The sequence below is a fragment of the Lagopus muta genome, chromosome 1 (assembly GCF_023343835.1).
Source record: "Lagopus muta isolate bLagMut1 chromosome 1, bLagMut1 primary, whole genome shotgun sequence".
In the NCBI taxonomy this organism is placed as follows: domain Eukaryota; kingdom Metazoa; phylum Chordata; class Aves; order Galliformes; family Phasianidae; genus Lagopus; species Lagopus muta.
In genome coordinates this window covers 51,112,307-51,124,522 of record NC_064433.1, presented here as the reverse complement: position 1 = coordinate 51,124,522, position 12,216 = coordinate 51,112,307, and the positions used below count along the sequence as shown (strand labels likewise).

Here is a 12,216-nt window from a genome sequence, read left to right as displayed (position 1 = left end):
AGAAGATTACAGTTTTATCTTATTGCACAACCCCGGAAGCACTCACTCACCCCAACACAGCCATTTCTCCTAGCACTATACAGCAGAGCTATGCTGGCTTGCCAGCCTGAAACGTACCCACTGGCTTTCAGGTTTCAATACTGATTTACTGCCCTTGAAATCTACATTATTCCCTCTTAAAAAAAAAAAAAAAACACTAAAAAAGTGAAATGTTACTGGCAATTAAGGCATCCTACCAAATGCTTTCAATCAATTCACACTCTCTGGGGTTGATTAGGAAGAGAAATGTGCTTCATGAGACCCCATCAAGGCCTCAACATCTGTTTCCATTCCACATTAGAAATGAAACTACCTCTGAACATTACAGGGAAGAGGGGGGGCTGAGGATGAAGGAGAAAGGTCACCAAGATGGATGCTTCCTAAGCAGAAAAGCCAGCAGGCAAATGAAAGGCCAGACTCACATTTTCACTCTAGACCAGTCCTTTAGCATCTGCCCTGGCAGTGTTCTTCCCAGCTCTGCAATCCCCTGAATGAATATTTTCCATTTGGCATTCATTGTCAATGTTCTTGGGAGAGAGATTTCTGCAAGGCGACCAGCTTTCAACAAATCAGTACGAAAGCACAGCCTAGAACGTGCTGCATCCAGTCACACACACTAATCCAACAGGCACCCGGCACGGTGGAAGCGTCCCCATACGAGTGAGATTACTTCACTGTTCAGCGAAGAGGGTTAGGTTTCTTCTTCTGAACCAGAATTGAAATGAACCACAGCTAAGACACAGTGCTCTGCAGATGTGTCACGTATGTTTAATCCGAGCTAACTGCGATCAGCTTTGCAGCGGATTAGCAAACTGATCACACTTGCACCAGTGTGGATTCCCACACTGGGAGGCAGCGATAGCGGGGAAGAAGAGCAGTATTGGCTGGGCTGGGATCAGCCTGCGTCTGCAGTGGCTATAATGCAGCACAGTGCTGGTTTGCTACCTGTCCCAACTGCTAACCAGCAGCTTGTATGTTCCACTCAGGAATAAGTGCTGCATAACACAGGAATGTCTACAGGGAAGAAAATCCCACAGTAGCTCTCCGGCAGGATGTCAGGGCAATCCTGCAGTCAGATAGCAGCTTTGTTTTGAGGAAGATGGCAGCTCTCCACGTGATGCTGCAAACCAGCATCTTTTTCCCCAGACCTGATCAGGGACCTGGGCTGGACAGGGCAGCAGCCATTCCCACTCATCCACAGCCTTGCTCTGTGGAAGGGCTGTCTCCCAGTATCTGCAAGTACATCACCAAACCGCACTGCATGAAGGGTTATTCCTGAAGCTTTGGAAATTAGACTTCATTCCTGAAAAGTTAAACCCTTAAGAAGCTCATTCAGCCTCTTTTAAAGATTTGTATCTACGTTGGTCAGAGGAATTTTTCAAAGCCCTTACTACGTGACATACCTATCTGCAATACTCTTCCAGATCTCTCTCTAATACCTGGTGCTCTTCTAGGAAGGGTTTTGAAGACGGTTTCTGGCATACAGCTTCCCCCTCAGTGGCAGGAGATGTGTGATGGTGCTGCTCTAAGCTGGCTTAGCTAGAAGATGGACAACCAGGGAGAAAATTTAAACCTCAAAGCCCAGCCAGTCATCTCCATCGGTATCACACAAGCCCCTTCTGTCCCCCCATTTTCACCAGCCAGTGCTAGCCCTCCACTCCTGCCTGCCCAATTCCAGCTCCTCCCAGAAAAGCTGCCAATTGAGGAGGAGGAAGGGAGAAAAATGCAGGGAAGGCGAGCACATCTGGAATCAATTGGGAAAGCTCTGAATGCCTCGGAAAGAACTGCAGAGCTGGCAGAAAGCAGAGCAAGAAGTCGCGCTTTCAGACGTGACTATGGAGCAAAGGTGGAGGACGAGACGTATGCAGCATACTGAAACAATACCAGAGCTCCTCCTGAGGTTTTCTATTTGGTTTTTTTTTTTCCTCCCCTCCTTTTATGCAGGCAGCTAAATCTCCCAGCCCTGTCACTGCTGCCGGCCCATCGCGGGGACGGCCACAATTCAGCGCTGAACAGACGGGCTCTGATGCACACAGCTCCAGCCAAGGCAAACGAGACTCATCTGTGACTCAAGTGCCAGGGTAACAAAGCAACAATATTATAATCAATCTGCTGTCGGGGTGCGGTGGGGAGGAAATCTGTGACTTGGCATATGCTCCAGAACAGAAATTTGACAGTTTAAAAACGCAGATTCCTTCCCACAATAACTTTCCGTTCCAGTAACGCGTTCTATCTTCTATTACTTATTTGTTCCAAGATGAGTTTTCCATTTTCAAGGAAGGTTCCTTTATGTGTCCTGGAAAGCAGGGATGCTGGAAAGGAACAGGGGGGTCACTAAGAAACAACTCACCAGAGCAACAGCCTGGTGAAAGGCACGAGTAACATCATTTGGGCACGTTACCACCAAGTAGGAAATGGGAGCAGTATCACTTTAGCACGTGGCCCTGAGCTGGTAAGAAATGGGGTACACACTTCCATATGCACATTTTTAAAAAGGGAATTAAAAAAAAAAAAAAAATTAAACAGGAAAAAGCTACAAAAGTGACCACAAACCCAAACCAAACCGTGGCGATACGCTGGAAAAACTTGAAAGCCCCAATCTATTTTTCTTACTGTTAAAAAAAAATTAAGTGCCAACTGATCATTTGGTGAAAGTATATTAATGGTTATGGGGAAAAAAAAAACCAACAACAAAAACCAAACAATGGGCAATGGGCACTAATAGTATTTAATCTAATGAGCAAAGGCATCAAGAAAACCAATAGCTGGAGCTAATAAATTCAGCTCTGGTAAAACACACCATTTTATTCTGCTTACTGATTTTCTAAGTGGCAGTCATGAAGTTGGCCGCTGAGAAGAATTCAGTCCTCTCCTCGTGCCTTGCTGCTGAGAGCGCTCCCTGATTCAAAGCAGAGGCATCAGGGTGAGGCATAAGGGCCTACATGGCAGACGTGGCCAGAAGACTACGGAAAGGATGATCTGTAGGACCACGCTCTGGAAAGCTAGGAAAAGTTGGTGGAAATCAATGTGCAAAGGAAAGCAGGTGAGACTGAGCGGCAGGCACGTTTATCAGTACAACAGCTCAGTCTCTCTGAGAGGAACAAGCCGCCGAGAAGCACGGCTGTAGCTCTGTGTACCAGCTGCTGTGATAAACTATCCACCAGCCTCGGAAGAAGTGACTCCGCTTCCTTCCCCGGCTGCTGCGAGATCCAGCCGTGTCACGGCCAGAAGTTAGCCTGAACAATAGCCTTCTGTTCAACCACAAACCGAGGCGGCCCGCCTTGGATCAGCCCAAGCAGGACGCCCACTGCAGGAGGAGGCTGCAGCATATGGCCGGGGCGGGCAGGCGGGGGACCATTCTTCCTGCACAGCCCGCGGATACGCCACATTAACTGCGGTTGGAACGCACCTGAAAGCTGCTTTATCCCAGAACAAGAGGTGCTGCCGACATGTAACATATTATTGCCAAAACCTGCTTTGCTTATGCTTAACTTCCAGAATGTCCCAATGTAAGCTAGCATAATAGGTGTTTATTTACATGCCGCGCATGGCAGGTATCTCAGGAAAGACGACCCCTCTGCTTCTAAGCCCTTACAAAGCCTCCTTCCCCTCCAGGCCTTCCAGCTAAGGTGTGTTTACCGAATTCCTGTTGCAGCCAGCAACCAGCTCAGGCTTCTCCTGCGCATGGCCCTCCTGCGCCTCACCAGTGTGGCAACGCCTTGAGCATTCAGTTTAACAGCAGAAAGGCAACGAATATTCTGAATAAACTAAATTGTTTCTTACTGGCAGCCACACTTTTAAGCTGCTATATATTACTGAAGCTGAATCGATAGACTTAAAAGTTCAATTGATAGATGAGCTTCTCATTTTGATGACATGCCCGCCAGCACCTGCAGCTCCATTAGTGTGCCACTATGCACATGCCCATGTCATTCACCCCTTGGTGGCCCTCAGCAACCTCCACCTCTATAGTAGTGTCTACCAGCTTGCTTCTACCTCCAGAAGAGCAGAAAAGAGACTACAGAGGACCAAAATCCATCCTGCCAGCCAGCTCCCTCCTACCCACATCACCAGGATGCACAAAGCCTCAGGATGTGGGCTTGGAGAAGAGCACCAGCATCTGGCAGCCAGGAGCAGCACCCTGCACCCAAACCAAGGAGCAAGCCTTTGGCACAAAGAGAAAACAGCAGAGACGCACGCCTGGCTGCCTCTGTCAATCTGTGGCAGAGGGGGAATGCCCAGTATTCTTTTTTTTTTTTTAAATATATATATTTTTAATCATATTACTGAGAGGAAATGCCGAGGACTGCTGCAGTCCCTGTCCCTTGGGGCTCTGCTGCTGCCATCCGGCTGTGCTGCCTTTGCAGCGATGAATATTTAAACAGGGCAATAAATATTTCAGAGCACATCCATCCCGATGAGAAGTCTATTAGAATAAGAGAGAGGACACAAACATGCAGGGCCATGGCCGCTCCCTGCTCTGCCCCGACCACATCCCCTCTCTCCAGCCCTCAAAAGGCACCTGAACACCTCAAATATTCATGAGCACAGCTCCCATTACCGTCCAAACACACTAAATAACACAAAAAGGTAAAAAGGTGCTCCACTTTCCAGCAAGGTGTGCTTCCACCTCTCCCGGGGCCATTGGCTCTGGGGTGCAGCGATCACACGCTGGGAGAATCTGCTTTATGCCCCCATAGTACACCTCGAGAATGCAACAAAAAACAAAAATCACTAAACTTAAAATCTCAGTGCCTGGCAGAGCAAAGAAGTGTGAAAGCCCATATCTTTCCCCCACAGCTCCTCTCCTTCATTTAAGTGGTGCAGTCACTCTGGTGTTTCTCAGTCGCGAGCAGCTCTGTTTGGCTCTCTGCAGGATGCTAGCAGATGCACAGAACTTTGCCATCACTGGAATGAAGAAAATTGGCTAGAAAACAGGTTTAGGACACAGAAGAAAATGCTTTCATTTAATCAGCTGTCATCTGCATGTCATTCAAGTTAAGGGGGGCTATTTTGACTAGCACAGTGCTAGAAGCTTGGTTCTTCTTTTTTTTTTTTTTAATCATGTCCATAAAGAAACCTTAAGAAAAAAGTTCAGGGAGAAACACAAGTCTTGAAGGAAATCAAAACCCCATATAAGACACTTGGGGCTCTGATATTATGCAAGATTCCAAACAAAACAAAAGGGCATGCTCAGAACTGGACTCCCATACTAGCCTCCAGTGCTTCCCTTCCCAGATTCACAAGGCATACAACACTGAATGATCACATAACAGATAGGGAAGCTTCAGAAAGATTAATTAAGCCTGCCTTGTACAAAGATTGGATATTAGGAAAAGCTTCTTCCCAGGAAGAGCGGTGCTGCAGTGGCACAGGCTGCCCAGAGAGGTGGTGGGGTCACCATCCCTGGAGGTGTTCCAGAGCCGTGTGGATGTGGCACTGAGGGACGTGGTCAGTGGGCATGGTGGGGATGGCTGATGGTTGGACTGGGTGATCTTAGAGGTCTTCTCCAACTTTAATCACTCTGTGAAGGGGAAGCCAAGAAGGCACACTCACAAGGGACAGCCAAAGGGTTTACCTAAGCAAGGGACAAGACTGGTCTCCCACAGCCCAGAAGTGACCTGCACTGGGCCCTCTCCTTTCTAGGGACTTGCTTCTATTGCTTTGAAGGTCACTGTTGGGTTTTAACTGCACACAGAAACAGCCTTGATGGATATCATTAAGCTTCCCACTGTGCTGCAGAGCCTCACGATACTTCCATGTGGGCTTTTCCCCTTGACCAAGGCAGCACTCAACAGCTGCGCAAGGCTGCTCAGGAAAGCCAGCTTCGTATTCATGAAATTCTTCTCACTGCCCTACACTCCTGCAGAAATTGGCTTCAAAACGAAGTACTGAGCTGTCAAATGGCAAAACTTCTCTGCAGATAGTATTTCAAGGAGCAGTCAGATCAATCAATTGCTGCCTCCCTCCACGCCTTCTGGATCACAGCTCCTGGAATACCAGCAGCAGCACCACCAAAAAGATGCTGTTTATATTAAAAATATAAAATAGCAATCACAGCAGTGTAGTCCAGAGAGTGACAACAATCCCGCTGCTTCGCCAGCAGTCAGTGCCAGGATTTTACAATTCTGCTCCCAGTCACCACCACAACTGGCCTCTGTATCACTGAAAATGAAAAAGGATCCAGTAAGAAGCCAGACCCAGCCTGGCCCTGAAAAAACACCTCATGCTTTTCTATCCTATTAAGGGACCTCACGCACAATGTAAGCAAAATACACTGGAAGCTAAGCAATTACCTCACTGAGTAGTTTAGAGCAGGAGCCACCATTTTGCAGCAGACATCAAAATAACGAGAGCTCCTCTGCTGACAGTGCAGCTGCGGATTACTCCTGCGATGGGCCGTGTACCAGCACACTAAGATGGAAAGAAGGCATCCAACCCAGGCAAGAAAGAAAAGATAAAGTTCACTAAAATACAAAAAGAAAAACGTGAGGAAGGAAAACAACATTTAATCCCATAGCTCCCAAGGACCTCTCATGACTCAGAAAATAAATGTAAACAGATGAAGAATTTAATTTGGATCATATCAGCCCTAATGGCACGCAAATGGCAGAGCAGGCACCCTGGGGAGAGGGAGGGAGAGATTTGCCATAGATCAGGTTACTATCACTGACAGCTGACCTAAAACATCACAAGATCTCAGCAGGCTCTGCCAACAACTTTCAAAGGTGCAACCTCCTTCTTTAAGAGATGAGATGTGAAACACTTAATTTCGTAACTGAGAGCAAGGAGGAAGGAGATCCTGGAGCACGAGTGCATAACTGCTCAAGATGATAATCCTCTTTGCTTCAGAAGGAGGACAATTAACTGAAAGCAAGAAATAAGCTAAAGCGAACCATTTCTTTCAAGATGTGAAAGTTTTAAGCCAAAGCAACGAGAACATCAGGAACTGGAATTGTTCTTGCTGGTATGAAAGCACTGCGTGGCATAGGGGCAGGCAGTTGCTATGCCCCACAGACACGTGCCTTCGAAACAGAGCGACCAAACACACTCGTTCCTTGGGAAGCTGGAGACCCAGCTGGCTGGATGGACTCCACACAGTCATTCCCCCAGCTGGGCCAGCACAGCCCGTGGACATGCTCCATCACTGTCAAACTTCAGAAACATTCTTCAGTTTCTCCAGAACAACCTTCAGCACTTAGTTTTAACTTTATCTTGTCTGAGCTTCTCTGTTTTGCTGGAAGTGACAGGGTAGGCAATGCTGACAACTTGCAGGCCTAGCCAGGTGCCGAACAGATCACTGCTCCAATTCACACTGCTGTTCTGAAAGATCCTCTCCAGCTCCATGTAACCATGCCGGTAAAGCTCATTTGTCTGCTACTAAATCTGCAGTGAGAGCTGATGTTCAAAAGTGGCCAATGACAGTGTCATTAATACCTATAGCAGCCAGCATATTGTTCCATAAAGTCCTTTGCTTCCCTGCATCTTCGAAACACACTAGGAGATTAAACAGGCAGGCCAGTACACATGAAAAAACTCCTTCAAATCCAGAAATTAAACAACAGTGTTTATTCAAGAGAGCAATACTCCAAAAATCATTTAAGATGAACATGTGATGACAACCTATCAGTGTTAGCACTTTCCCTAGCATGCCTAAGATGCAAAGCCTTTCCAGAACCCCAGAATTTCCTACCACAGTGTAACCAGGACTACTTTCACATTACAGCCGTGATCAATTTTTGGTGACCACAGAGGGAACAGCATCAGCAACTGCACTGCTCTGTGCTCTGCTTCTGCTGGAATCACTGCAGGAACCAATGGACTCAGGAAGGTGGATCAGATGCAGTTAAGGGCAACTCCTAAACTACTTCTGCTGCACGGCTGCAGGCAGCCCAGCCACATGCTCACACTTTGGCAGTGTGAGCCAGGAGGCCCAGCATGCTCTGCATGTCAATCACAGGAGGTTCCTTTCTGCCACCGACTTACTTTCTCCAAGTCTGAGGTCAGACAGCATCTCAGAACAACTGTATGGCAAGGCACTGAGTCTCACAGCCAACCTAGAGCCCTACTGCACTTCAGAAAACACTCCACCCCTTGATAACCTACGTAGAAGAGTGAATTTTATCTCCCTTCGTGCTCCTTCAAGATATTAAGAAATTACTATTAGCCAGCTCCAGCTGTCCTTCCCCTCCACGTGACACATCAAGCAGCTCAGAGATCCAGTGTCTCTCTCTGGCTTTCTGGTTGTGCTTTATGCAGCAGACAGGCCTCATGGCTTCTATCTGATGGAACGGGAGTGGGCCTGGCACGCATTCTCCCCAGCGAGCTGGAGCCCGCAGCCCCCAGCACAGCTCTCTCCTTGTACCACACTCACTGTAACTCCCGCAGCTCGTTGTCAGAGCTAATTAAGAGTATTGCTAACAGCAAAAAAGGAAAAAAAAAAAAAGTCCTGAGAAATCACATTTGAGCCAAAAGCTGGGGGACAGTTACACTACTGCCTCTGCTGCCTCCTCACAGAGGGCTGATTTTTGGGGGCCCCTCATTGTGGGCAAAGCTGCTTTCAGTCTGCCTAAAGCTACAGTTTCAGAGTTGATGGAAAACACAGCTCAGAGATCCTTAATCTGATGTAACATGATTTATTTAAGTTCGTCTCTCACTTTCTGACAGTGCATCAAGACATCAGCAGCAATGTTTTTTTTCCCACCTAAGTTCCCACCGGTTAACTTCTTCTCACATCCCTTCCAGTACATTAACCAACAACAACTTTGAAGACTTATAGAGTCCCTCCAAAAATTACTTCTTAGGATGCAGGCTGACAGAAAGCCTTGGCTGACCAGAACTCTTTGTGCCACCAAGGCCTGCAGCCCCCTTGACTGCATTCTGCATCACAGTCATGCTGGTACCGACACTCCTGGGGACAGTGATCCAGCTGAGAACCATTCCTAGCACAACCAAATGAGAAAGTAAATTAATAGCAGTCCAGCAGCAGCACTGCCACATGGCAATGGGCCATGGGGAGCATAGACACAGCCACATTCAGTCAAGTGTAAGATTGAACTAATCGTGAAATGGCATTTTTTGGAATTCCCAAAGATGGCACGCCATGGTAAGCACAGCACCAAGCACAGATTACTCTTCAGACACTTCATCAACTGCTTTTACCACATACTCATTCTGAGCCTGGTCCAGAGCTCCCAGTCACCTGGAGCAGAGAAGCACACCAGGCTCAGCCCAAAGCCTCTGGCATTCCCATTTCCCTGCACGCCATGTCCTTTCAGCTCCATTGCAAAGGTCTAAGCTCACCCAACCCCGCCACCAAAACACAAGCCTCAAAGACAAATGCATCTAAGAGGGATTCCTAGAAATAACTTTTCTCCTTTTTGTGCTGCTTTGAGACAGCAGAGAGCTTCATCCTACAATGAGGTGAGATGTAGATCTGAGAGTGGTTTTGCATACCAATTCTATAACCAAATTTAACAGTTTCATCATGCACACAAAGAAAGGCAAGGGAAACAGTTAGAGCAAACTAATGTGTACAAGATATTTGAACACTGAGCAAAGCTGCCGTATCACAACGCCTTACAGCCCAACCAACAGCTGCAAATAGTCTGATTTACTAATTTCACCAAATTTCCATGCTTCTCCTCTATCTCCTGATTCAGGCTGGAAGGATCCTCCACAGGATAGCACAGATTTAGAACTCTTCCTATTGAAATTCTGAAGTCCTTTCCCCCTGCTGCCCTATTTATCTAAATTATATTTTTCAGAGCTGGAAAGGACACAAGTTGGAAAACAAAAGCCTTTCTTATTTCTGCTCCCTAATATTCCTGAGTCCTCTGCATAATCATTCAGTTTTGATAACCCCCTTTTATACGCCATACTGAACAATAGCAAAAATAAGAAAGGCTACAAAGAACAACAAATCAAATTAAGGGTTTTGCTATTCATTGAGGGTACATGAAACAAAGGAGGACTAGCACTATCCAAGAAATCAGACCTCCTCTCCAAGGCATTTTTAAATTGCTCTCTAAGTAATTTGAAGCAGATTTTGCTAGTAGGACTGGAGGGAGAATGCAGGCTTCGTATAAAGGGCCTCAGCAAGACCCGATAGGTGAATGATGGTCTCTGCACCATATTGGGCAAACTCTGATTATCTAAATCTTAGTTAATCAAAAGCAGTTATGTGAAAGTCAAAAATGCCCTCCAAGTCAGAAAGCTCAGTGAGATCAGGACTAACAAAGCACGTAGAAAGCCTGAACTCCCCAGGACCATGAGTGCAGACTGAATTTTAAGCAGGATAACAGGAGGAGAGGGTTTTAACAGTATCCCAGCCTCCCAACCCAAGGGCAGGCTTCAGAGCCTGCTAAAAGATTACCTCTGCAATTACTCGGACATTTTTGGTGTCTCCTTGCACCCTCAGATTACAGAATACTCAGACTGCAGTTCCACTTTGGCATTTACAAACTGACGGCTCTGGGAGAAAGTCTCCATTACAGGCAGAGCTGGTAGTGCCACCTACTATTAAGGCTGCTGATACTTCCCATTACAAGACCCTGCTTTCAGCTGTTCACAGCTCTGAAAAAGCATCCAAACTCTTACTCGTGCTATCTGCATTTCTATTTCATCTCTATATATATGAGGCTCACTAACATTTGGTTTTGCTTATCTCTTACATTCTATTAAGCTCGTTGCTAGCAAAGCTACACACAATGGTCCAAAAAAAAAAAAAAAAAAAAAAAAAGCTAAAATTATTTTAAAAAAAAAAATCCAGCATACACAGTCTGTAGCAAAGGGAAGAACAAATCTGTTCTTTGCATTTATCATGGAAAGAACAAACGTGGACAAAGTTCAATATGAAATATTAGGAAAGATTTAGTAACGCATGGAAAACAAAGGACTTGGACTGTCAGGGCAGGCAACAGCACCACAAATGTTTTAAGGCAGGCTGTTCAAGCCCTCCACAGCAACGGTTTATATGCCATCAGTTCTATCAGGAAATAGGAACGCTCCTGAGGACTACTGGCAGTGCCACTCATGTCTCATTTTCTGTGATTTCATGCTCTAGTTCAGGCCTCATCCACAGCTTACAGGAGACACAGGCCATGCCAGATGTCTGGAGACCAGCAACAGCAGAAGGATGACCCGTCTCCTGTACTTTCAACTATCCCCTTTGTAGGGATCACTTAGCATCGCACAACAGTTACCCACTCAAATACAAACAAATAATGATCTAGAGATATAGAAGAAGGAAAGTAAATTGGGACTAGGAGCCTGAGAGCCAAGAGTTACAGTTACATGGGAAGAAAGAGATAAGTTTGACTGCAGTAGGAGCAGGAAAGGATGGACTTGGACGGGACAAGCTATTGACTGGAGCTCATGCAGAATCAGTGAAAAGATCCATCTCACCTCAGCCATTCATGCCAGGGTCACATAAGGATGGAAGAGAAGAGAAAACATGCCTATTTGTGCATGCCTAACATTGCGAAAAGTCACCATTCCTCTGCTGTCAGCAAATCTATAAAACCAACTGGCAAACACACATCAAGCCGGTCTGTACAGAAAACGACAGCTAATTACACATTCAGGGTAAGTGGCAGAGGTCTGTGGGATGCATCTGGAACGGCCAACCCTGCTACTGATACTGGCAGAGGTCATCGCGGTGCCACATGGACTGGAGCTGGGGGGATGGGAGGATGGCTGTCTGGTTTTTCTTTCCTTTTTTTTTTTGTGGAAAAAAATAGCAGGCACTCATGTGATTAAAGACCATCAGAAATAGGCACAGAAATACAGAGAGCAAACAAAGGTTTCCTTCCCAACTTAAAATATGGAAATGCCCTAGAACTGAAGTGCCTTCCCATTACCATCTCGATACTCTCAATTCAGTTAATGAATAATGTTGCTGAATCGTATCAACAGACAGTTTTGCAAAGCAATATAAATAAATCCATCAGATATTTTAAACAAATCACGCTGCTGAACGGACCCTGCGTTTGTCCTATTTTCTCTTCTATATGCGAAGCACACTACTTTTACACGGCTTTCATTTGATCATTAATTGCTCTCGCTTCTGGGAACCCTACAAAAGCAGCCTATCCACTGCAAAAACCATCCCACATGGCACAGCATCACAAAGCACTCCGTAGCAGCAAACTAAAATGCATTTGGGAGGAACGTTAA

At 46.2% G+C, this 12,216-nt stretch overlaps 1 protein-coding gene across 21 annotated transcripts in view; it reads right to left on the bottom strand.

The window, feature by feature from the left end:
- Positions 1 to 12,216, bottom strand: part of RBFOX2 (RNA binding fox-1 homolog 2) — a 159,688-nt gene that overhangs the window by 60,071 nt on the left and 87,401 nt on the right. The gene's annotated exons all lie outside the window — the stretch shown is intronic.